Source organism: Halichoerus grypus, chromosome 7 (assembly GCF_964656455.1).
Source record: "Halichoerus grypus chromosome 7, mHalGry1.hap1.1, whole genome shotgun sequence".
Classification (NCBI taxonomy): domain Eukaryota; kingdom Metazoa; phylum Chordata; class Mammalia; order Carnivora; family Phocidae; genus Halichoerus; species Halichoerus grypus.
Window position 1 is genome coordinate 81663677 of NC_135718.1, and position 27457 is coordinate 81691133.

Consider the following 27457-nt stretch of genomic DNA (forward strand, 5'->3'; position numbering starts at 1 on the left):
GAGAGAGAGTGCACAAGCAAGGGAGGGGCAGAGAGAGAGGGAGAAGCAGGCTCTCCACTGAGCAGGGAGCCCAATATGGGACTCGATCCCAGGACCCCAGCATCATGATCTGAGCCGAAGGCAGATGCTTAACCAACTGAGCCACCCAGGCACCCAATCCTCACCATGTTCTTACGAATAAATGTAATTGTTCCCATTTTGCAAATGAGAGAACAGTGTCTTACGGAATTTAAAGCTTTTGCTTAGAGTTACATAAAAAAAATAAATATACAGTGCCCCAGTTCTGGGTATGTATAAAACTACTTAATAAATATTTCTGGAATTAATGAATGTTGAAATAAATAAATGCATGTAACTGAGATTTAAAACTAAATCTTCTCCCAAAGGCAAATGAGAGTCAAAGTATTGTAACTGGGAAGCACCTGCAAAGGGCTCTTCTTTAATACTAGAATACAATCTCCAAATGATAATTGAGAATTACTGATATTATACTAACATATTAACTAAAAATTTTAAGTCACATAAAAATCACTTTGCATCAAATAAAATGTGTAAATTTTGAGTGAATATTCTTCCAGCAGAGTCTTCTGAGAATTAATCTTATCCAAACTCAATTGTGATATAAATGATGACTCGATCAACTATCGTGCATTTTGTGTTCAATAATGTTACTGTTTTTCAAAGAAACTGGAGTAAATATTAGAAGCCATGAAATGTTATATAATTCTGCCCTAAATTGTTGCTAAGTAAAGGAAGGAAGACACTTGACTGCATTATTAGTTGTGGACACAATAAAATCACTTAATATCCACAAAGCCTGGACAGCAATAGGATGGATTTTAATAGTACAAATGCAGATGTATATCCAATTTTACAAACTCTGGCAAAGCATATTGGGGACACTGCTGAATGCTTATGTCTTGTTTGAAATGGTAATGTCCAAGATGTGAGAGGTCATGTTTGCAACCATGCTCCTTCTCTACGTCATAATGCCAGATGTTCCAGTGGAATTTGCCTCTTTGACTCATCAAAACACAAATGCTTGAGGTTTAAACCTGAGAACAGATGGAGAAGGCATTGCAGGAATGCCCAAAGAGGAAGAAACACTGTGAACGAGTTGATGAGTTTCCATAGACATACATGCTTTACCTTTACATTGCGCCTAGAATTTTCCATACAAATTACTGACAAATTAGTCAAGCTTGTCAGTTAGAGGAAAAAACAAATGACAACACTAACTCCCTCAGGGAAAAAAAAGAAAAACCCTTATTTTTTGTCTGAAATTATTGCATAAGTAAATAGAAAAATGTACTCCAGTAATATAATATAAATAGGTCTTATTTTTTAACAGCAACATTTGTGGAATTTTCAGTGACTTTTTCTGTCTGTGGGAATCCTTATGATCACAAAATCAAATCATTTACATAACCAGTAATTTAAATGATTCTTGTTCAAATTATGTTTTTATTCATCCATATAATGGAAGGCGTAATATATAATGATTCAATTTGACTAATGTGGCTATGTGTGTATGCATACGTGTGTGTATGTGTGTGTGGGGGGTGTTGTGTAGGTATTATTTTATACACCTCTAGCTGTTTAGCCGATATCTCCACAAGAATGCCTCATACATATCTCTGTTAGTTTTCTATTCCTGCCATAACAAATGACCACAAATTTAGCAGTTTACAAAATACAAGTTTATTATTTTATAGTTCCATAGAAGTTCAACTTGGGTCTCACCAGGCTACAGTCAAGATACAGGCAGGGCTATGTTTCTTTCTGGAGGCTGTAGGGGAAGCTCCCTTATTGGAGTTCCTTGCTTATTGGAGTTGTTGACAGAATTCAATTGCTTGAGTTGTAGGATTGAGATCCCCACCTCCTTTTTGGTTGTCATATGAGGACCATTCCCAGCTTCTAGAGGCCACCCACAGTCCTTGGCTCATAGCCATCTCCTCCATATTTAGAGCCAGCAATAGTGGGTCAAGTCGCTCTCACACTTTTGACCCTCTCTTCTTTCTTCTTCCATCTTATCCCTCTGACCCATTCTCTTCCAGTTTTAAGGGCTTATATGATTGCATTGTGCCCCACTTAGACAATCTAGAACAATCTTCCCTGGGGTGAGCTCCTTAACCTTAATCATATCTACAAAGCTCCTTCTGCTATGTAAGATAACATATTCATAGGTGGGGGCATATTTGGGCGCCATTATTCTGTCTCATAGAATCAGAAGCTTAACATGCCCGTGATTGAACTCTTGATTACTCCTGTGTCCAAATCTTGTTTACCTCCAACCTTCTCCTTTCAGTAAATGGTCCTTCTACCAACATAATAGGTTATATAAAAAGTAAAGTAGATATTTCTGAGCTCTCCCTCTTTTATCTTCTCAATTATTCATTCACCCAATAATTTGAGAAAAGCTTATTTAATACTATGTATGAGGCTCAGCTCCAGGCTGTGAGATACATAGTATATTAAGTACCAAGGTCCAGGACCTAATGTCATTTACAGAATAATCCCTATCTATCCATAATATGTTCCTTCCCCCCCCCGTATATAATATCTCACTCCTAACCACCTTGGTCTGAGCCACACCAAATACAGCTTAGATCACTAAATTACTTGCTAATTCTTTTCTTTCAGTTATATCCCTTCAGAAAGACCTTTTATAAAAGAGAAAATAATGACATCAGTCCTCGCATAAGCTCCTTCAGCCATTCCCATTGCCTTGGGCAATAGTCAAACCTTTAACATAGCTAAGAGGCTCACAGGAAATGCTGCTTTCACTGTGTTCTCTCTAACCTCCAAACTTCTCCCAAACCCTCTGCCCACAGGGCTCCTGCTATCACTCACCAGTCTCCCACTCATGCATCTTCCAAGCATCAAGTTAAACATCGTTTCCTCAAAGCAGTCTTCTCTGATTCCTGAAATGGAGATTAGACTCTCCTGTTGTACATATGCCAAAAGTTCCATACACCTGTCATTTCTGCCACTTTTGATAATTTCTAATTATGTGTTTATCAGTGAGCTTATTTGTTTATGAGCTGGTCTCTTTTTGTACAATAAAGTAGGCCATAAGAGTATGGTCTGGGCTTTTCTGTTTTCACTGAATGCTCAATGCCTAGTATAGTGCCTGGTGCATAGTAGGCATACAATAAATATTTAAATTCATAAATGAATTATATATATTAAGTTATATAAAAGAACGTATTCGTACTACTATGTAGTAGCTGTTAGAATTCTTAAATTTATTTTATTCATTGTATATCTATTGTTTGGTTTTACTTTGGCTCTTACTTTATTATCCTCTGTGATTTTGGTTAGGAATCTGAAAATAAAAACTGCGGAATTATTGGAATTGTGTCTAATACTTTGATCACCTTGGTAAAACTATTGAATCTATGCTGAAAAATATCATTTTTAGAAGAACATAGTGATATTTTATCACAACCTAAACAAGCATATCACAAGAAGTAAATATCTTTATACTTTTAGAATTTTGTAGAATGACAAAGAGGGATTATGCACGTTAAGGTGGCAAATGACTGTTCTATAAAAAGAGATGGCTATATTGTACTAGTGCTGATTGGTTTCAGTGTTCCCAGCATACTATTTTTTGATGTTAACTTTTGTATGTCACTTTTTCTCTCTAAGTCTCAGATATCTCAACCATAAAATAAAATATGTGGAGTAGGGGTGCCTGGGTGGCTCAGTCGTTAAGCGTCTGCCTTCGGCTCAGGTCATGATCCCAGAATCCTGGGATCGAGCCCTGCATCCGGCTCCCTACTCAGTAGGAAGCCTGCTTCTCCCTCACCCACTCCCCCCTGCTTGTGTTGCTTCTCTCGCTGTCTCTCTCTGTCAAATAAATAAAATCTTTAAAAAAAATATGTGGAGTAGAGAGCAGTTTTGAATCTCTTTTCCTACCATCACACATGTCAGAGATGAAATTCACAAACATGGCACAGATCATCAATTACTACATGAATAAGATAGACTAGAGCTACAGAAGGATTTTCTATATTTGCAATGCAATTTTCTCTGTTCCATTGAATAAAATACATGCAAATTTAAGTAAACAGACACTATTATAGATTTAACCTAATAATTAATATTGGAACAATGCAAATGTAGTACCTACACTGGTAACCAGTGACTTGTACGACACTTCACATTTGATTGTAACAATCCATACTTGCAAAGTGCTGGTCTAGAGGACTGTGAGGACACTTGCTCTGACAAGAGACTGAGAGATAAGAACAAACTTCCATTTCAGAACGAACCACCTGCATTCCCCAAACTGCCGCATTAAGCATATTTTCCCTTGGGAACTTCCCAGTGCACATTAGCTCAGAGAAGTGCTTTATTAAAAGGTGTTCTTTATTTAGGATTGTTGAATGGGAACTTCTTCCCCCATGTTTCATCTTGCTAAGAGGAAAGACATTTTAGCAAGACAACTGCTGTGTCTCTATTCTGTCTCCCTCTTGGGAGTGCTGAATTTGGTAGGAAGAATTAGGTAAATGTCTCCTCTAAGATCTGTTTGTAAAGACATCTGGTGGTTTGCTGTTGAGCTGTATAAGCTCTTCCACTATGGATGCCTACAATTCCAGCCTCACCTGTAGAAGAAGAGCTGTGTGGTGAGCTTAGTTGTAGGCTGCAGCATCATACAACCCCTCGGCCCTCCCACTAAGCTTCTTACCCGCCAAAATCAGTGTCACCCATCTGCCAGAGGCAAGCAGCCTGGGCAAGCTACAGGATGTTCGTTATTATTATCTTCAAACCCCCCAGGTGTTTATAGCACAGTTTCCAAAGGGATTTCATCACAGACCCTTTTCCACTGCTGTTTGTTTAGCAGAATAATTACTAATATCTTGAGGGACATACAGTTTGTTAAATCCTGCTATAGTTCACTGAGCAATGCCAAGAATAAGGCCTCCTTTTAATAATCTGTCCATGATATTGTTCATACAATATTTCCACTTTGTACTCTTTGTTCTCCAGGACACATTGAAAAATGACGATTGTAATGGTGCATACCCTTAGCTATGTTGGGATTCTTAAAATGGTCTACAGTGAAATAGTAAACGGGAGAGAAAACATGAAAAAAAAAATACATGCTTTCAGCAGGACAGTGAGAGGATTTTTTCAAATGGCTGAAATTGATAGAAAAGGCCATGGGGAGAGGAAGAAATACTGGGTTTTAGCCATGGCTTTGATAAAGTAACTCTGGGCGTGAGTTTTCCTTATGCTACATTTCATGGAATGTTAGTTAATGCCCCTTAGGATGTGAGTACGTTCTTTCAGGGACAAAAGTGAGAGGAGGTAAAGAGAGAAGGGGAAAGTCTGGGTTCAAAGAAACACATTTGGGAAACTGAGATTAAAGAAAATTTAAAATGTTTTATTACTTCATAATTCCTGAAGTGTCATTACTATTTTAGTGAATGAGATGAAGTACTCAAGGGGGGTACGTTATGCACCAGATTTAGAAATCCCAAGCAGTAGAAAGATCGCCTCCTTTCAACATGTTGAGCAAACTATAGAAAGAAGCCGAGACTCCTATGCCTGATCTCTTCCCACCTGCATTTTCGGCACTCCCTTACTATCCACTCTCCTGTACAAGCTCTCCGCTCAAGCCAAATCAATTCTCTACATTTCCCTAGGACTCAGCATCTACTTTATGACATTTTCTTCAAGGCTTGCCACAACGATTCCTTTTTCACCTCTGAAATCCCAATCATCCGTCCATTCCTCCAATCCCGGCCCCACTTCTGCCTCTTCTAGAGAAAGTTCCAGCATTTGGAGATCATGTCATAAATAAGAATTCTATACTTGACAAATGCCTCTTTGTATCAAGTTAGTTTACACCCTTTTCCCACAACCATGAGCCCTTTTGGAAGGAACTTGTCTCATTATTCTCTGTGTACTGGATTTTTCAAAAATACAGCAATCTCTATCTTATAGTGGGATGATCTGTGGAAAGAAAATATCCAAATACATATTCAACAGGTGGATTGTATAAAATAAATATTAGAGGGTTCATCTGCATAATGGGGCTTCATAGCTCAACATCAGCTGAAGTATAGAATGTGTATAATATGTTCAATATAGTAACAAGTGTGCCCCTCAGCCCTCCTCGCCCCACACATTTTGACCCAATTCACCACAACTTAGTTTACTGAATGCCTAGCTTCCATGAAAGGATGTGCTTTTGATGCTCATGAAACAAAAGACCGTAATATTCTGTAGGAAAATCCTCTAAAATGTTAAGGTAACTGAGACTCCCATCTAATAGAGACAGAGGAACTAGAATGTTTGCAAAATGCTATCTCCTTCCTTTTCCAGCTCCTAATTAATTCAGGAGCATAAATAAGGTCATGTACGTTAAGTGACATGGGCTGGCTAAACGAGGTAGTTCCATTTCTTTACTATTATAGATGAGTATGTAGTTGTTGGACAAGATAACCAAACACGAAACCCCTTATCATCAGCAATACTGTCAGGAAGTTTGCACTGATGTTTAATATCTAGCCAAGGAGCTCGGTGTGTGATGCTATAATGAAACCATTTATCTTCCCAGAAATCAATTAAAAGTTAATTAAAATTATTAATAAGAAAAATCACACATCTCTTCTTCTCTTGTACTACATCAAAGCGATAAACAGTAATAGCTGCAACTTTATAATCATCTGTCCATGGTTAACATATTTTGTAATATACACCTTACCATGGGGTCTGCTTTGCGGTTACTTTGTGAATGCCTATTGTTTGGGAAATTGGCTGATAATCCGAGGTCGAATAAAGACCTCACTGGACAAAACTTTGAATATCTGATAGAAAAACTTCTGGAAAATCTTTAATCATTAAAATCAAAGTTAGAGTATAGTAACCAAAAACTTCCTTAAGAAAGAAATCAGATGATATATAAGGGCATTTATTGAAACAGAATTTATTGAATATTTGTTAAGCACTATTTTATAGCATACCACTTGAAATGGGAGCTGGGAAATGTATTTCTTATATATTATATTCATCTTTGCTTTTCCTCATTATCCTTTTAGAGTGGCCTACTAGGTATTCTGTCACATCAATAGAAGTAGAAGCCCATTGAGGGGGTACTTATACTGGGGGCTACCAACTCTATGGAGACCTAAAAGCATGCCTCTTAACATGGTCGGAAAATACTGGGACAAAGCCTCAAAGGACAGTCTGAGATCTATAACCTCTTCCATCAAGAAGTCTCTGGGGAGACTACTTGTGCATATCTTCAGTGATTAATCTTGATTTGAAGTATGTTTTATAATCCTACCCATTCAGATGAATGTTTAGATATGAAATAATTTCTGTTTATTCTCACAAAAAATCAAGTACCTATGAAGAGCTTTGAGGACAGAAAGAAAACACAGCTATTAGAAAGGTGTGAACTCCCAGGTAACACCTAATTAGCCTGGTGTGAAGCCTGGAGGGAGCCTAGTTCTACTTTTTGCTTGTCCTTTCCAGCAATGTGAGAGGCTGTGTGCTTCTTTCTCACCTACAGGTGGGAAACACAGAAGTTGTTGGGCAGGGAGGTCAGAAGGAACAGTGGGCCAAGGCATCCTTAATGATATTCCTAATGGAAATACATTTTTGTAAATTGTCTAACAACTTCAAAAAGATATAAAATAGTTGTCTTTATTTCTTTCAAGAAGCTGAGCTATATCAAGGGCTGTGATTTCCAGGGTAAAAAGAGAGAAAAGGGAGTGAGTCAAGATGCTGGCGAATTTTTCCTCTTTCCACACAGATGCCTTATATTCATTACTGAGCCATGACGAAGAGACCAACTGCCTAGCAGGTAGCAAGGGTATGTGAGCTCAAATCACCCAAAAACATAACCAGAGTGAATATTTTTTTAATCAAATATTGGAACTCTCAAATACTTAATGCCCGAAAGTCTAGAAAACCCATGTGTAAACTTGTGATTTCTTACAGGCTTCAGCTCGAGGTTAGAAGCCAAACCTTTCCCAAACCCACTCCATGGCCTTGGGTGAGTCAGTCACTCATGGCTTCCATCCTTCATCTGTGAAATGATGATGATGATGACAACCATTTATCTCACTGCCTCTCATGAGAATGGAACATACTTGCAGCATGCTTGGGACATATTAAGCAATCAGTTAAAAATAATACGTTGATTGTTACATGTTTTTCAATGTCTACTTAGAAACCATATTTTAAAAAAAAAGCTCCATTCTCTCCTAAACTTTTTTTTTAGACTTATTTATTTATTATAGAAAGAGAGCATGTGTGGGGGGGAGGGGCAGAGGGAGAGGGAGAGAGAATCTCAAGCAGACTCCAGACAGTGCGGAGCCCCACAGGCTCTATTTCATGACCCCAAGAACATACCTGAACTGAAACCGAGTGGGATGCTTAACTGACTGCACCACCCAGGTGCTCCTGTCCTAAAGTTCTTAAAGAATATTTTTGGGTAAGACAAATCAGCCTATTTTTATTTGGCTTATTTATACATTTCATTTTCCTAGGGATCATTTTCAATTTGCTATAGTGAGTCTATTAGGTTCTATTAACATTGTTGTTCTCAACATTTTTTCTGAGAATTTGTTGTCTGTAGTAAGTAAAGAATTCAGATGTGAAATATCATCAAGCCCGTCCACACAGTGTTTTTAGTGCAATAAATACAAATATAAGGGAAACTTACATGATCAGTTGATAAATAGCAGAAAGGAGAGAGCACTTTAGTTATGATAAACAACAATGATGAACATATAAGGGCTTTCATGCATTAATTAAGGTGGTATTGTCACATGACAGGAATTTCTATGAAAAAGTGTATGTGATGATTTTATGGATACTGCCACATTGAGAAGTGTTTGCTATGTTTGGCCTGAGAAAGATCGGTTGCATTTTTGAAAAATCAAAAAATACATTCCAAGGGAATAATAGAAAAGAAAAGATGATAACTTTCAGGTGCATTTTAAAGTAATTTCACCATGGATTGGGAAGCAAATACGTATGTCAATGGGTGAGTGATCATAACTTGATCATAAGTTGTGAGGCTTTAAAATCGTTATAGTGAGAGTTGAACGGGGCATGAGAGTTATTTCACACTAAACATTTTCTTACTTGTCGTTACTGCAGCCTATCCTTCCAAATCTGAAAAGATAAATTCTACCCAGAGAAATCAGTAAATAGTATCCCCCACAAAAAAGATTTGACAGTGGCCCATATTTTCTTCCAAACCTATGTTTTTTTTAGTGTTTTTAAATCCCTCCCACTCTACCACGGAGGAAACCTCAATTAAACTGTCTTGAAGGGCTCTGGGATGCCTTCCCTGGCCCCCCAAGTCACAACAGCTGCCCTCCCACCGAGACTCTCAGCCATTCTGTCCTTATTTAGCGCTAATGACAATGATGCAGGTACCTGCTTATCTCCTATTACTACCCTTGATGCAACCTGAGAACACAAGAAATGATTGCTCGTAGCGGACTTTCGAATGCTTATTCTTCCTACATGGTCAGTGAATATTTGCTGAATAAGTGTTGAATTGAGGACTTCCTTTTCTTAGGCAGTATGTGCCTTCCTTGAAAGTTTTGTTGAATCTACCAAGAGTCAAAGCAATTACTACCAGTTACAGGATAAATCATATTTTCTCAGGACACTCAAGGGTCTCGTTCTAACCTTTCTGGACTTACCTCCAGCAAGTCATCCTTTGATACCAACTCTATGTTTTGGTCAAGATAGTTTATTTATTGTATCAGTCAGCTTTCACACAATTCTGACACTCAGTGGTCTGCCACCGTGGATGCTTATTTCTCATGTATGCGGCATCGGTCCCGGATTCCCTGCAGCTCTACTCTGACTGATTGTCTCCATTCCGGGAAGGGGGAAAAGAAAAAAGAGATGAGATAACCAAGCCACATCTCCCTATGCTCCTGGCCGGAATTGAGACATAGCACCTACATTCTCTCTTCGTTGGTCAAGACAAACCTTGTATGACCAAAGTTGATGCCATGCTGGGGATGCACATGCTCTCACAGTGTGGGACAGCACAAACTGGGAAACAATAGTACGGTTGGTTCAACACTCTCGTTGTCCTTGAAACACACCAGGCTCTCCCACCTTCCCTGAGAGTTTGCTGTTTCTAAATCCTATCTAATTCTTCAAAACATGTCTCCAGGGTCACTCATCCTCTTTTTGGGAAGATTTTCCATCCAGCCTTCTGACCCTTCTTGCACTTAGCACAAACCTACCTACCTACCTTCCTTCTTTCTTTCTCTCTCTTTCTCTGTTTCTCTTTCTTTCTTTCTTTCTTTCTTTCTTTCTTTCTTTCTTAAAGATTTATTTATTTGAGAGAGAGAGCACACATAGGGTGGGGAGGCAGGGGGAGAGGGAGAGAGAGATTCTCAAGCAGAGTCCATGCTAACTGTGGAGCTCAACTGGGGCCCCACCCATGACCCCAAGACCACGACCTGAGCCAAAACCAAGAGTTGGCTGCTTAACCGACTGGGCCACGCAGGCGCCCCTAGCACAAACCACTTTCTGTTGTTATTGGTGTCTGTTGTGAGGTCAAATACCAAGCATCCAAGTCATCGCTCACCCACCCATTCCATAATCGGAGGCACCATTAGTGAAAAGATTCTAGGAAGGGAAGGTGTGACCAGTGGGAAGCTGAGGCGTGGACGGAAATGAGGAAGAGAAGCAAAAAACAAAAAAAACAGACATGAAGCCAATGGAAATAAACTATCTTTCTAGAGTTGGGTGATATTTAATGCAAATGAACTGAGTGTCAAATTAAGCCAGCCAGTTAAAGCAGTTACAACCTAGCCTACAGCTCTCTTAATAACAGAATACAAATTAACTCCAGGTGATTAAAAAGTAAGCATTAGGAAGAAGCATGTAGCCCTGTACTAAAAATTTTAAATATTTATTTGTCACAGAATGGTAAACACTCAGAGATTAGGACTTGGATGCTTCAGGAAAAGAGTTTTCATCAGGTTCATTTTCATACAACAAATCCACAAAATAATGTTTCATGTTCATTAATGTCTTTATACAGTTCCATAGCAAGCTGCAGGGGCCAAGGGCAGGTCGCCCCAAGATGGACCACTTGGGCATATTGATTATTTTAAAGAGCAGTTACTTCAGAAACAACTGGCAAGGACACTCAGACCCTCCTCTCTCCCCATGAAAGCCGGGAACAAATCTCCCATATGAAAAATACTCCCATACTAAGAAGTAAAGAGACATCCTTATCACCAGCAAGAGGGACTTTAGAGCCCAGAAAACTATAAAAACAAACCTTGCTACATGTATTACAACTCTACCACCTCAGCCTACATTCTGCTTGGGATTCCCTACTAATCAAAGCTCCCCAACCCCTGTTCTCTTTATCCTACCCACTCTTCACCAATGTAGTCCCTTTGTCTAAAAAGCATAAAAACTACTTGCCTTGCTCATTTCTTTAGGTCTCAGTCTCATTATTGGGCCACTGTGCACATGTAATAAAACTTTGCTTTTTTTCCTCCTGTTAACATGTCTCCTGTAAATTTAATTCTTAGTCCAGCTGGAAGATCCTGAAGGGTAGAGGAAGAATTTTTCCTTCTCTACAGGCTTTCACCTTTCTCAAATATTCCCTATAGTCCTGCAAGGGGACAGGAAAACCTGGGGATTTTCATATCTTCCCCTCTTTCTTCTGTACTTTGGGTCTGCTGTGTATTACACCATTTTATGCAATGGTGGAATGCTATATATGGGAATTGGATTTTGTTTTCTCACCCTCTACCTTTTATTCATTGAACAACCCAGTCTCATCTTTTCCTTGTGGACAAACATATTCCAGGCCCTACACAGAGGCTCACTTCACCAAACTAACCATGCTGTCTCACACCTGCTTTATGCCGGCACCAAATCCTCCCTCTACTTCCCAACTTGACCACTCTCAGCCCTCGCTCCACCTCACTCACAAACACCTGCACACGTGGACAGCCTCATCCCACGCTCCCGAAGCTCCTCGTGGAGCTTCACCTTCACCATGGGCCTAACTGCTCCTCCTCCAAATTTTGCTACCAGAGACAAACTGTATATCTCTTTATGTACATAGGTTTACTGTCTGTGATACATAACAAGACTACATTTTTTTTTTCTTTTTTTTTTGCCTCACGAGAACTGATTTTTTCCATTTTGGGGTGACATTGAGAATGCATGCTCCAGTCAACACAAAGGCCTCTGTAAACTCCTAAAATAGCATAAATACACATTTTAATATAAGTTTTGTTCCTTCAGTGCTCATTACAAGAGCATCCCTTTCTAAAACATTTTCCTAAACTGTTACCTAAAGTAAATCTTTTGGGGCATCTCTGGAGTTGTGGTCAACAGATACTACTTCATAAAGAAGGAAGTAAGACAAAAATACCACTACTGTGGATTGCATTTTATATGATAATCTGCTTGGCTCAGGCATTTCTGTTTCTGTTTGTGTTTGCCCTGTCTAATTCTGACCCTAAGTGCTGTTTTCCTTTCGTTTTTGAAAAGTATTTTAAATTGTTTCCTCTATGCTTATTGAGGGTATAATATTTTCTTCTTTGATGTCTTTATGATCCTCTCCACGAATCCTAAGTCTTAATTTTGTTTTGACCCGGCATTCTTTTGTATTAAATGTAAAGGTGCCCCAGGATTTCCCCCAAGAGCCAAGAACAATCCATTCCCTAAATACTTCCTTTCCGTCTGTCACAGAACTGCTTGTTATAGTATGTTCTTTCACAAATGATTTGCTCCTATCAGTGCTGGAAGGAAATCATAACTGGAAACTGGGAAAAAAAAAAGTGACATTGAGTTTGGATTCTCTGTGAAATTCTCCGTAATTATATTTTCTGGAGAATATTCAAGTATTAGATTATCAGATGCAGATCTAAGGCAAAGGAAATAAAAATGTCTTTGGCCAATATGATATCCATCTAATGAGAAAAAAATATCTCCTCATTCCCAACCATTCTGAATAATGTCTTTTACTAGATAAAAGCACACATTATTTCCCAAATAGCAACCATAAAATGAAAAGGCCTTTCTCCATTTTATATACATTGTCACAGTCTTATCCTATTCACCTAGCCTGAGAATATCGCTGAGGGACAGCCCAATATTGGTTCTGATCCCATTCATCATTCTTTGGGCTAGCCCCAAAATTTAGCAGTTTTAGTTATGCTCCATTCCCCAAATGTGGGATGTCACCAAACTGGTAGGTTTAGAAATAGACGTTTTCTATTCATTCCTCTGCCAACATTTCTCTGCTCATGCTTTCTCTCTTTCTCTCTTTCCCTCCCTCTCTCTCTCTCAAATAAATAAATAAAATCTTTTTAAAAGAACAGTTTAATAGCAATTGGTCCAGCAGAAGGTTTTCCTGAGAATAATGAGATTTATTCTATGAAATCATGGTGATGGCTAACGATGGTCTAGTCACTATAATTAAGTGATATAAAAGAATTGGAGTCTGGCACAAAAAAATAGATAAAAATTGGAAGTTAAAATAAAGTATATTACTCTGAGAAGCCGAAACTCTATAATCTGTCTGCCAAGAATCTTTGCAGATAATAAAGGAGAAAGTTATTGACTCATTTCAAACTTAAAGTCTGAAGAATCTAAATGGAGACAGAAGGCACTGTCCAGCATGACAAGTTTGAACCACTTTGATTTGGTATGCCCAGAGGAAGCATTACTCTTGCTACTTTCATGAAGACTGATCGCTTTTGACAGGAATCTCTCTGTGTGGACTTGGATGAGTATGATGCTGAGGAGTCATAAAAACATTAGAGAAGACTGTAGGCTCAAAGGAGCTCCTCATAAAAATGTTTCAATAGAGGGGAAAAGACAGTGAAAAAGAGACTGTATTTGCTATGTATCCACATGGTGAATTATGATACCCACAGGGAATATATCCTGTTCAGGCTTCAGAATCCCAATAAACTAATCCTTCAGAGATATCATAAATAGTGAGAAAACAAGCCAAAGAAATATTGCCTGTTTTTATTTATTTATTTTGTAGTCTGAATCGAGATTTAAAAAAAAGAGCCTCCCATCTTTGATTCTTATATGACTTGAGGAAAAACATTTACATATAAGGGTCTTTGTTGACAAATTGTGTTCCCTATGATGCAATGAGAGGTAAATTAGTTGCAGGTGGTTTACTGGGGTTACTTTAGGATCAATGAATGTGGAAAGCAGAGGAAGACAGCAGGACTGGATTGAGAGAGAAAGTCAACTAGTATGCAGGGCCAACAACAGCGCTGGCCAAGTCTGGAGGAGTATGGAGTTAGAACTGCGTGTTGGAGTTATTCTGAATGGCCAAATGGCCAGTCTTCACATTCGGCCACCAGTCAGGATGTGGGCTGCACTGAGAAGGGTGTGACCCTGGGCAAGGCGGCTCTTTGCAGCTGAGTAATCTGTGAAGCAGCTGACTGCTGAACGATGTCTGCCTACGTCGCTCCCAGAAGCTAGAACATGCCATCCTTCCTTGAAGGGGCATCTGGGGGTGCATCTCAGTCTCCAGAATGAGACTGTATCTGTATGGCCTTTTTATTAGATTAGAGACTCCTTGTTTAACGGAACATAATGAATCACACACATGCACATATGCACACACGCATATCTAGAATCATGACAGTATCACTCATTCATGGTTTTCAAATGAAATAATCATCTAGAGAGCTACAGGATGGCCTCACAGTTACAGAAGTCTGTGGTTTGATTGCTCTGACCTAAGCTAATTACGGTCTACTCTTATCCCCACGCCTAGAGGTGTGACTCATATTTTCTTTTTGAATCTAATTTTCATGTAACAATGAAAGTCCTAGGTATGGTGAACTTTACATCTTTTCTATATTTTAGTTCTTACAAACACCCAGGAGGCAGTTATTATTGATCACATTTTACAAATAAGAATATTACAGAAAAGCTAAGAAACGTGTTCAGGTTCCTACAGCTAGCAAATAAGAGAACTTGAAATTGAATTTGGGACATTAATATGCCATCTGTTTGTGACCTTTCTTAAGGGGAGGGGCTGCTCTATTTGGTGTCAGCATTAAAAGTCACCCTGGCTTAATGATGGACTGGAACCAAGAGATAAGCATTAAGATGACCTGGAAAGAATTTAGAATTCACTCTGAAATACTTTACTTATTTTAATTTTGGAAATTAGGAGCCATATCATAGAAATCGTCCCCTTGGAAATTATTATTCTACAGCATCTCAGAACTTACATGTATTCAGTTAGAAATATAGAAACCTTGGTTGCAGAAAACTCACATTCCTCCTTACCCTGCAGCCAGCTCATCTGAGGTGATAACGGAACGAAAAAATACTTTAGCAAAGTCAGTGGAAGTCATACCCTGAAGTCCTGAGACATACAGAATGCAGTGTACCCAGAGCTATAAAATTTCATTGATTCTTTTGAGACATGGAGGTAATCATTTCAAAATAAATCTACAAATCTTCCAGCATCTGTCCCTGTATTCTCCACTCTCCTTCTATGGAAACATCAGGGCAGACACTCCTCTCTGACATTCCCAGGGGCCATGCTCTTGGGACTATGCTGTGCCTCTTTCCAGAATCTTCCACATCCCTCTTTCCCGAATCTAGCTGCATCAGCCTTCAAACCTGATGAAGAGTTTATCATTACAAAAGAAATAAAGAATTAAAAAAGTAACCAGTTCCTACAATGTCTCGTTTTGCTGCAATCCCTTCACATGCCAGACTTTTGGTGGAAAAAGGTCAACATACATTATCTGCACTGCTATGCATGCTTTCATGAGTTATTTACTGAGTTACTTATTGTCATGCCAAACTTTCTTTCTTTCTTTCTTTTTCTTTCTTTCTTTCTTTCTTTCTTTCTTTCTTTCTTTCTTTCTTTTTTTTTCTGTTTTAGTGTTTGCATTTTCTTCTATTTGGAGTGGTCTTCTCAGTAATCTACTGATCCTTCCGTTCAGAGCATACACAGCACTCCCCCCTCCGCAGCACAGGGGCCCTCAATATATATAGGCCTCCTCGCCATCTAAACGAGGGTCCCGATTTTACACATTCAGAGTCCTCTGTGCTCACGACCAAAGTTTTACTTTTGTATCTAATGGTGTGTTTATGTAGGCAATGTCTGATACTCTGTGGTCTGTGAGGTCCATGGGAGCAAAGACCCTTTTGTTTGTCCAAGCACTGTGATCCACACATAATAGACACTTCATAAATCTGCATTCAAGGAATAGATAAATGAAAGATAAAAAGAATCATAGCTGTCCAGCTAAAGTAGAATATATATCGAAGCAATCTATATTAAGCAGAAAAACATATTGATAAAATACTGCCATTTCCTACTTTATAATATGAGACTCTCTTCAATAGGAGGTAGAGCAAAATATTATTTAGCCTACAATCAGAAACACCTGTACAAACACTTCTAAATGTTGTCTTTGTGTTGGGTGAGGAACAGTATTCTGATCATTATGTTCTTGCCCTCCCTGGATTTTTATTTTAGCATAGTGCAGTTAAAAGAATACCAAACTTTTGGCCTGGAAAGTCCAAAAATTGTTATATTACCCTTTGTTCTTAATATCAGAGCTGTAACTTTTTTTTTTTTTTAAGATTCTATTTATTTATTTGACAGAGAGAGAGAGACAGCGAGAGCAGGAACACAAGCAGGGGGAGTGGGAGAGGGAGAAGCAGGCTTCCCACGGAGCAGGGAGCCCAATGCGGGACTCGATCCCAGGACCCTGGGATCATGACCTGAGCCGAAGGCAGACACTTAATGACTAAGCCACCCAGGCACCCCCAGAGCTGTAACTTTAATCGTTCATTTTAACAATATGTATTAAATATATAGTATTTGCCAGATACTATGTTTGGGGCTAAATATACAGAAACATAAGATATGTTCCCTACTAGTAGTTACTTAATTGCTCTTAAAGATGTCACAATTACTTACTTAAAAATAAAATTAAAATCTAAAGTATTATGCCAAATCTTTGCTATACTGTTACTAAGTGTGTTTTGTGAATAAAGTTGGGTGTTGAATGCAGGTATTAATGAAGTGCTGCATGCCAATTAAGACATAATTATGTAGATGTGTGTATATGTACATAGTAATTTAGATACTTGTTTAGTGCCTTCTAATTTAAAAGCTGCTTTTATGTTCATTATCTCTTAATCATCACATCAAAACTGTAAGAAAGTTATTGTGATCAACTTCATTTTACAAAAACTGATGTTACAAGAACTTAAATAAATTGACTAATTTGTAGAGCATAGTAAGTAGCAGAACTAAAACTCCAACCCAGATTTTCCCACTACAGAACTTGTGCCCTTCCTACTCTATACCCATTTTCCTCCCCATCACTTTCTCTCTTGCTCTCTCTGTTCATGATAGTGGCCCTGCTAAGCTCTATGACAATTAATACACAAGGGAATGTATGATACCATGTTATACCTGCCTTACATCCCACTATTCATGCCAACCTGCTCATACTGCCTGAAAGTAACTTCATTGGAAAGGATAGAAGCATGGAAAAAACAATTGTAAACTTTGCTTAACTATTAAGATAATAAACACTAGTCTCAGATATAAAGTGAAATTAATCTTCCTCTGTGTCAAAAAGAAAACAATTGCATCTAAAATTACCCAAGATAATCTTATTCCTTGTCTGAGTTGATTTTACGTGAGTAGAAACTTTATAAAAGCATGGCCCGTCAGGATGTACTACAAGGTTCAGAGAGATAATGGAAAAACATGACCCTCAGACTAATAGTCCCATTTCAAATCTGGATTTTGAATTCTACGTAAAATTGTCAATGATCCGCATACGGCGTGCACCTCTATCCAGTTACAATGGCAGGTTTCATGCAAGCTGAGTGTGTCAATATCTGAAGATTTGGATGCAATTATTTGCTCTAAAACTTCAGCAATATTCTGTTGTTGCAGATCACTTTTAACCAGACCTTTTGGGATTTCACACAAATTGAAACAGGCAAGAAATCTATGGAAAGAAGCCTTGAGGTAGAGGTACACACTTTATACTAAGCATTGTTTGAAAATAGAAAGCCTGTGCTGGACTAGATGGAGAGGAGGAGGAGTAAACACTGAAGAGACAGAGGTATGGGAAACCCTTTTTACCTTGCAAGAAAGCACATTATAAACAACGGACATTTTCTCAGTGGAGCGTTTTCTAAAATATGTTTTTGTATAGAGGCAGAACTAATGTTATTTTTATCAAATAAAACCAAATGAACAAAAATACATTTAAACCTATATTTATATAATCATTTAAATGCTGAGAGTTGAATTAAATGAGTTTCCACTTCCTGTGTTCCCATAGCACTCCATACACACTGGTCTCTGCACTTTTCACTCTGCACTGCATCTAATGATTTGCATTCGAACCTCTGCTATCTGATGTAACTTCTAAAAGAGTGGAGAACGTACTTTGTTCACATTTATGCAGTACCCTACAACTTAGTTTTCAACCCAGTAAATACTAATTTAATTGTTTTGAATAGCGTTACTTTTTCCCATTTCTACATCAGAAAGAACATATCCATGCATAAAAATACAAAATAATTATGTGTGTATTTGATTTGAGTCCATCATACATGCTTTCATTCATTCATTCGTTTATCCCACATATTTATGGTCAAATTTGTGCTGGACAGCATTTTAGTGGTTAGGACACACAAAAAAATATGTTTCCTGGAGGATGGCGTGGTGATTTAGATTTGGAGCTGACTGACAATTCATCCTCAAGTTGAACATCAAGCCAGACAAGACTTGGATGGTAAGCAGCAAGCTTCTTAGGCCATTTGTGATTCTGGTGTGGCCAGCCATTTTTATGAAGGCATAAAGGACATGCTTTTGAAATGCACAGATGATATGAAGCCTAGCAAAATGGCTCATGCCATAGATGGCTGCATCAAGATGGAAATACATCTCAGTTTAGGTCTCAAAATCCAGCATAGAAAATGTATGACTTCCCTTGCTACTACTACTTTCATACTAACTAGCAGAGGTCTTATGGTTGGGGGTGGTGCCTTCTCTCCTTTAAGCCTTAGGAGACTCTATAAATGAGACCCACGCTCCATTTTGTAGATGTGGAAACTTGAGTTTCAAGTAGAAACTCCTAGAGTTGCTAAGTGATATAGCTAAATTCAAATCTCAGACTGTCTAATGCCAAGGTCAGTGCTCATCTCCAGAATTTCCGGCTGCCTCCAATTAAGTACGAGCTCTTCAGGTAGCTCACAGGTTCATACGACTCATCCTGCCACCTGCTGGTTACACGGTTGTGGTGACTGATTCACCTCTTGGAGTCTGCAGGTAGAGAGGTAATTATCAGTATGTACTGCCTCAGATTTTGCGAGTATTGACTAAGCTCGTCTCAGAAAGCACTTGGAACAGTATCTGGCATGTTGCAAACAATCAATATAGGTTAATTAATAATGGTAATATTATTTTAAAATATTTTTTGCAATAAATGTTATATAATAAATGTAGCTGAACACCCACAGATCCCTGCAGAATGTAGGCAATCTCAAAAATCCATTTAGCACTATTCATTGTCACTTGTTTATTCCCAATAAATCCTAACAAGGTCCTAGATATTCTTCTCACTTATTTCAAAAGCTGACAGTAAGCCAAATACAAGAGGAAAAGAAAGTTGTGGAAGATACGGTGCTATTGTTCTAGAATATTTTCTCTGAATATTTTTATCTACAGCATTTCTTTAAAATAAAAATTGAAAGTACCAAGTGTCCACATTAAGTCTGTGGAAGGTTTTATGCACTTGTGAATATCTTTGGGCTCGTGGGATTTGTGATTTCCAACTGAGTGACAATCAAAGAGAAAAATCAGAAAAGCAAACTTGCTTAGAAAAGTCAACTAAATTTATGTAACCACTGTTACTTTGTTGAACTGTGTTAATTCATTAATTTCTTCCTGTGAATGATATCATTTCAATGCTCTAACATTGATTTTTCAGCTTTTTCAGGACCAAGGCTACCTGCAATTTTTAGCGAGACCAAAAATGGAATGTAACGTTTTTTAGGTATGCACAGCTCCACCTGAAATACATGTCCCATTACCTAGAGGACGGTCAGGTCAAATAATTCAAGATTTCAGAGGGGAAGGTAGGTACACTTGTCTTTTTTGGAATCTGTTTTTAAAATTTTTTTATTTTTTTATTTTTTTTATTTTTTTTTTTTTTTTAAGATTTTATTTATTTGTGAGAGAGACAATGAGAGACAGAGAGCATGAGAGGGAGGAGGGTCAGAGGGAGAAGCAGACTCCCTGCTCAGCAGGGAGCCCGATGTGGGACTCGATCCCGGGACTCCAGGATCATGACCTGAGCCGAAGGCAGTCGCTTAACCAACTGAGCCACCCAGGCGCCCTTTAAAATTTTTTTAAAGATTTTATTCATTTATTTGACAGAGAGATAAAGAGAGAGCACAAGTAGGCAGAGAAGCAGGCCGAGGGAGGAGAAGCAGACTCCCCGCCGAGCAGGGAGCCCGATGCGGGACTCGATCCCAGGACCCTGGGATCGTGACCTGAGCTGAAGGCAGACACTTAACTGACTGAGCCACCCAGGCACTCCTTTTTTGGAATCTTTTTGAAAAGAATTTCTTATTTGAAAGGAAAAAGGAGAACCTGTTCATTGTGATACTCACTTCTATTTTGTTCAAGTATTCTATGTTATTATTAACTGTAGTTACACTTCTGTACATTAGACCTCTGGAACTTACTCCTCTTCTAACTGAAAGTTGGCACCCTTTGATCAACATCTCCCCATTTCCCCACCCTCCAGCCCCTGGCAAATACCATTCTACTCTCTACTTCCATGAGTTCAATTTCTTTCTATATATGTGTGAAATCATAAAATATTTGTCCTTCTGTGAGTGGCTTATTTCATGTCATGTCATGTCATGTCATGGCTTATTTCATGTCCTCCAAATTCATCCACATTGTCACAAATGTCAGGATTTTGTCCTTTGTCACAAATGTCAGGATTTTGTCCTTTGTTAAGGCTGAATAATATACCATTGTACATAATTACCACCCTTTATCCATTCATTGGTTTATGAACACTTAGGTTGTTTGCATTACTGTGAATAATGCTGTAATGAACATGGCAGTGCAGATATCCCATCAAGATGCTGGTTTTGGGTGCCTGGGTGACTCAGTCGTTAGGCGTCTGCCTTCGGCTCAGGTCAGGATCCCAGGGTCCTGGGATCGAGCCCCACATCGGGCTCCCTGCTCAGTGGGAAGCCTGCTTCTCCCTCTCCCACTCCCCCTGCTTGTGTTCCTTCTCTCACTGTCTCTCTCTCTCTGTTAAATAAATAAAATCTTTAAAAAAACCAACATGCTGGTTTCATTTCCTTTCTACTTTTTTTTCAAATTGATTTATTCCAGAAAGAAAGAGGGGGAGAGAGAGAGAGAGAGAAAGAGGCAGGGGAGGAGCAGAGGGAGAGGGAGAGAGGATCTCCAGCAGTCTCCCTGCAGAGCAGGGAGCCTGACACAAGGCTTGATCTCATGACCCTGAGATCATGACCTGAGGCGAAGTCAAGAGTCAGAAACTTAACCAACTGAGCCACCCAGGAGCCCCTCCTTTCTATTTTAATTTCCTCTCTCTACTCCTATCCTGCCAAGTCTTCACCTCTGTGCCTCCTCCATCCCTCCTACCAGCATTAACCACTGTTCAAGAGAAAAGTCCTGCAGAGCAAAAATTGCTTAGTACCATGCCATTTGACAAAGAACACAATTAAATGAAAAGCAGTGAAGCAAATCATAAATAACCAATTTTGGGTAATTTCATTTCACTGTTCTATGGCTAATTTTTATCTACAATGAAATGGTAAGAAGTATCTGGTGTTGATAAATTTCTCCAAATGTGCTTTTAGTAATCCCATCATTCTGCTGGTATCCTGTAACTGGGCACTGGAAAGTGGGTAGGTTCCTCTGTGTGAAGGACACTGAACTTGGAAATGAAAGATCTTGGTTTGAGCCCTCATTCTAACATGCTATGTGGCCTTTGGTTCTCCTTCTCCTAATTCTTAAAATTAAAAGGTTGTTCTAGAAAAGTTATTTGAATGGTGCTTTCCACTTTTAACATTTTATGCTTTTATAGTTTATTTTAGTTGCTATATTTATATTATACCAAGCTCATGATGATATAGCTCTGATAGAAGAGTTGTTCGGAGAACAAGAGCAACTTCAGATAGAGAAAAGTAAGACATATTAGTTTCTACTGCATGAGAAACAGTTTGCCAAAAATATGACCGATAAATACAAATGCATATATTTATTTAAGTAAAATATGCTATTATGAATGGACTTTTTAAAAAAGATTTATTTATTAATTTGAGAGAGAGACAGAGCACGAGCAGGAGGGGCAGAGGGAGAGAGAATCTTAAGCAGAGCCTATGCTAAGCACTGAGCCCAATGCAGGGCTCGATCTCATGACCCCGAGATCCTAACCGAAAACAAGACTAAGACACTTAACCTACTGAGCCATCCGGCAACCCTATGAATAGACTTATTAAAGGCTGCTTTTATTTCCTCTTTAGCTGCTAGGACACTTCACAAAAGTAAGTGGGACTTTTTTCTCTGAAAGGATCAGATTGAACCATGATCAATACATATGTACAACTGAAAATAAGTATAAAAATACACTTAATGCAATATTATACATATGTATTTGTCTTAAAATCATTTTTTTTTATTTTTTAAGATTTTTTTTTTCACATCCTTGACCATAATTTTTTTTTCTTTGCTTTGCAAGTGGATAAGATGAGATGTGAAGGTTTTCAACAAAGGCAGTGCAGTGTGGTAGAAAAATATAATTGGCTTTGGCAGCAGGAACAGCCAAGTTCAAATGGTAGTTGAATCAATAAATAAATGTATGAAAATTGTCAAGCCACATTACTTTTCCAACTCCCTGTTACCTTATCTATAAAATTAGCTAATATTTTTGGTGTGGTTTCTCCTGTTGTACTGTAAGAATAAAGGTACTAAGAAATATTCATTTATTCATCCACATTCATATTTTAAATTTTTTGTCATGTGTGGGGTTCACAATGCAAATAAACGGTGAGGGTGGTAAAAATAACAAACAAGACAACTTAAAGCAACAGGATTTTTGTGAATATTTTGCAGCAATATACTTTAAAATCTGTAGATTGTCTTCTCTTGCATAATTAAAGAAGGGGTTTCAAATCACATTTAACAATTCAAAAATAGTATATTGACAATTTTATAAAGTCATCTCTAATACTTTCTACAAAAATGACTCTCAAGAAGGAAATACACTTAGCTCCCAGAGGAAAATATACTGATTTGCCATTCTTTGGGTTAAAAATGATGGTTGTAAAGGTCTAGTCAAAAGATATTTATTAAACAGTTGCGTAGCTAAAAGAAAAGCTATTTCTTTTTTTCCTTGAGAGAAGAAGAGAGATGGAGAAAAGCCAGAAAGACAGGCTTTGGGAGAGCTCTGTGTGATGCAGGTGGAGACAAAGCAGAAGGCTACCTGTGCTCAGAAACTCAACAGAATTTGAAGAATGCTGTTGAACAATGAAAAGCTATTTGTATTTCCTGAATGCTCCCACCTCCGCTAACATGCCTAGTAAAACAGAATCTCTGATGAAAAATGTATGTAAACAGATTTTAGTATAAATCATAAAGGATTATGGTAAGTTAAATTATTGTTCTGATATTCCACTTTCTCCCTTATTGAATGTTCCGCCCCATTCCCTTTGCCAAGTGACACCACAGTAGCTCCCATCAGAGAAGACATATGTTATATGCACATGTACGGTTATGTGTACACCTGTGATTAGGTGTGGCCTCTTGCATTCTTGCCCCTCATAAGGAAACATGTTCAAAGTAGATGCTGGTGCAGAGTAAGACATTTGTGAAGCATTTTCAAACCTGAGCTATAACCTGGAGTCACACCTGTTGGGGGCCTGCTGAGATCAGTCAACCCAAGCTGACCTTCCCCTACCAACTCCTACCAACTTCTACCAACCCCTACCAATCCCTACCAACCTGAGGCCCAAGCATGAGAAAAGGGAATATTCACTGTTGTGTGTCATGAAGATTTGATGCTGCTTGTTACACAGCATTAATACAGCAAAGCTGATTGCTGAAGGGTTTAAATTTTACATATACAGATTGAAAGTATGAAACAGAGAGTATTCATTGAAGCAAGAACTCAGAGATAGAGTTAGCCTTATAAGGATATAACTTCTTCCAATAGGCCAACCCCAACCAGAAATCTTAGATTCTATTCAATCTGATGTGTATATCAAGAGGCCTAGTGATTCCAAGTGACAAATGAAAAATACATACATACATACATATATATATATATATATATATATACACACACACACACAAACTGTTTAATATACATTATATATATATATATATATACATGTTGTCTGTAGAAATAGATCACTTAGGTTCAGAAATTCCTATTTATTGGTGTACTTTTGAAGTCTATTTGAAATCTATTTGTTATGAAACAGAGTCCCCAGTTGATAATGCTCGTCTGTGGTTAAGTGTGAAATCAATGAAAGAAGGAAACAACATTTTGCATTATCTTTTCTCAAAGCAAGCCAAGATTTGCTTAAAGCAGTAGAGTTTTTTCAAAAAGACAGACTGACATAGAGTGAAACAGAAATTCACTTAGCAAGAAGTCAATGAATCGTGTGTCTTTTTAATGCAGAGAATTAATGTTTACTAGTAGAAAAGGAAAGGAAAGGAAAAGAAAGGAAAGAAGGAAAAAAAAAAAAACTATTATGAATCTCTTCCTTCAGACACAGTGTAGGTAGTCCAATAAGTAATACAGGAACTTAAAAAGCTGATAAATTCTCCAGTGAGGATCTCTGATACATCCTTCACAACAGCTCAAAGTACTGATAGGGAAGGAGAGTGGGGCTGAGCACCTGTGGTTGGAAGCACTTCAAAACCTGGAACATCTTCATTTTCTGGGACTTCAGAATGAGAAATTCACCATCTCTTTATTGCTACAGGGTAGCAGTCTGCCCTTACTAGGAGAGTATAAAATGACCCCATGTAAAGTAGATGTCTTAAGATGGTGTACACCCTCCTCAAGATCTGTAACTATCTACTTTCATTGTTGATGTATCGATAACCAAGGTAAGTTGCAGCATAGCTAATCATCCCTGCCATGGGAGAAAGAGATTACCCACCACAAAGTACAGCAGGATATATGGGCGCCTGGTGGCTCAGTGGGTTCAACATCTGCCTTCAGCTCAGGTCATGGTCCCAGAGTCCTGGGATCCAGCCCCGCATCGGGCTCCCTGCCCAGCGGGGAGTCTGCTTCTCCCTCTCCCTCTGCCTCTCCCCCCTGCTCATGCTCTCTCCCTCTCACTCTCTTTCTCTCTCTCAAATAAATAAATAAAATCTTAAAAAAAAAAAAAAAAAAAAAAAAAAGAAGAAGAGTAGGATACAGTTAACAATTACTGGCAGGATCCAGAGGAATATACCTGAGAATGAATCTTCCTTGTGCTGGTTGGGGTAGAGGGAGCAAATTACAGCTCTGAATAACAAGAGAGTTTCCTTACCCAAGGGACTTAGGACTGTGGCAAAGACATGGAGCTGATCCTAACTCACTACTGGGTTATTCCCTGAAGCTCCAGAAAAACAATGGCTTACAATAAACAGGATATAAATTCCAGAACTGTCTTAGAGATTTGAAGTAGGGGTCAGAGACTCAAAGCTATGGGGATTTTAGTATGGACTTATTATGTGAGACCAGAGAAGTCACCAGTTACCTTTGCTGCCCAGGATTGGCCTCAGTTATTTCCCTTCTTTGGAGCAATACAGGATGGTGCAACTTGAGATGCTTTGGCATTATCAGGACATTCAGGGGTGGCTCTCCTTTCTAGGCCAAGGACAGGACACTCATCCTGCTGCTATGGAGCCGTGATCCTTAGTGTCAGTGTGAATGGTAAGAACTCTACATCCTGGTTTTGAATCCTGCTGACAATACTCAAATGTCAAAGGCAGATGGATGAAATGTTTGGTAACAATTTGCAAGGATGGAATGGCAACTGAACTGCTACAATGTATAGGAATCATGGTACTCCTAAAGGCAAGATAGTAGGGCAGCCAACAAGTGTAATGCTTGATTTATATAACCAAAAACTGCCCAAAGCAGGTGAACTAAAGACTCTTATTCACTATGATCTTAACTGTGATTAATGCATATTCTAAGTGTGGCATTAAATACCTGAATAATTAAAGGGCATTAAATACCTGATTTATTGTCCATGAGATTCCACATAACATCATTTCAGGCCAAGGGGCTCATTTTATGGCAAAGGAGGTACAATTATGTGCCCATAACTATAGGATCATAGTTGGCCGTAATACATTGTACCATCCAACAATGCTGGCCTGGGAGAATATTGGAATGACTTCTTAAAGAAACAGCTAAGGGCAACTTTGGGGATGACTTTCTATAGGGTTAAGGAAGTGATGGCCATTAAATGGTACTTTTCTTGATAGGGAGAACAGGTGAGATTGAGAATCAGGGTTTGAGGTATCAGTGGCCTCTATCACCATCATCCTGCCTGACCTACTTGGGGAATATAGGATTCCTGTCCTTGCAAACTGAGGCTCTGCTGCACTAGAGATCCTAGTTTTCTGGGGACAGGAGTCATGCTTCCACTAAAGAGACACAGTAAGGTTCCCATTAAACCTATATTCGCGGTTGACCAGTGTTTATTTTTTTGGCTCTTTATGCCAGTAGACCAAAAGGTACAGAAAGGAGCTGCTATAGTTATAGAGAAAGTTAAAAATATCTTGAAGAAAAGACGAGAGAGCTTGCTCTACCAACCGTCAGGACTTACGGGGTACAATGAACATTTTATCAATATTAATTCTTCCGATCCATGAACACGGGATGCTTTTCCATTTATTTGGGTCTTCTTCAATTTCTTTCATCAGTGTTTTGTAGTTTTCAGGACACAAGTATTTCACCTTCTTGGTTAAGCTTATTGCTAAGGATTTTATCCTTTTGGATGCTATTGTAAATGGGACTATTTCCTTATTTTGCCTTTTCAGATAGTTTGTTGTTAACATACAGAAGTATAACTGATTTTTGTATCTTGCAACTTTGATCAATTTGTTAGTTCTAACTTTTCTTTTCTGTGGAGTCTTTAAGATTTTCTACATGTAGGCACATGGGTGGCTAAGTCGTTAAGTGTCTGCCTTCGGCTCAGGTCATGATCCCAGGGTCCTGGGATTGAGCCCCGCGTTGGGCTCCCTGCTCCGCGGGAAGCCTGCTTCTCCCTCTCCCACTCCCCCTGCTTGTGTTCCTGCTCTCACTGACTCTCTCTCTCTGTCAAATAAATAAATAAAATCTAAAAAAAAAAAAAAAAAAGATTTTCTATATGCAAGATTATGTCATCTGCAAACAGA

General features: G+C 38.6%; 1 protein-coding gene across 7 annotated transcripts in view; it reads right to left on the reverse strand.

Moving 5' to 3' along the window:
- PCDH15 (protocadherin related 15) overlaps positions 1–27457 on the reverse strand; it is a 1707782-nt gene that overhangs the window by 217867 nt on the left and 1462458 nt on the right. The gene's annotated exons all lie outside the window — the stretch shown is intronic.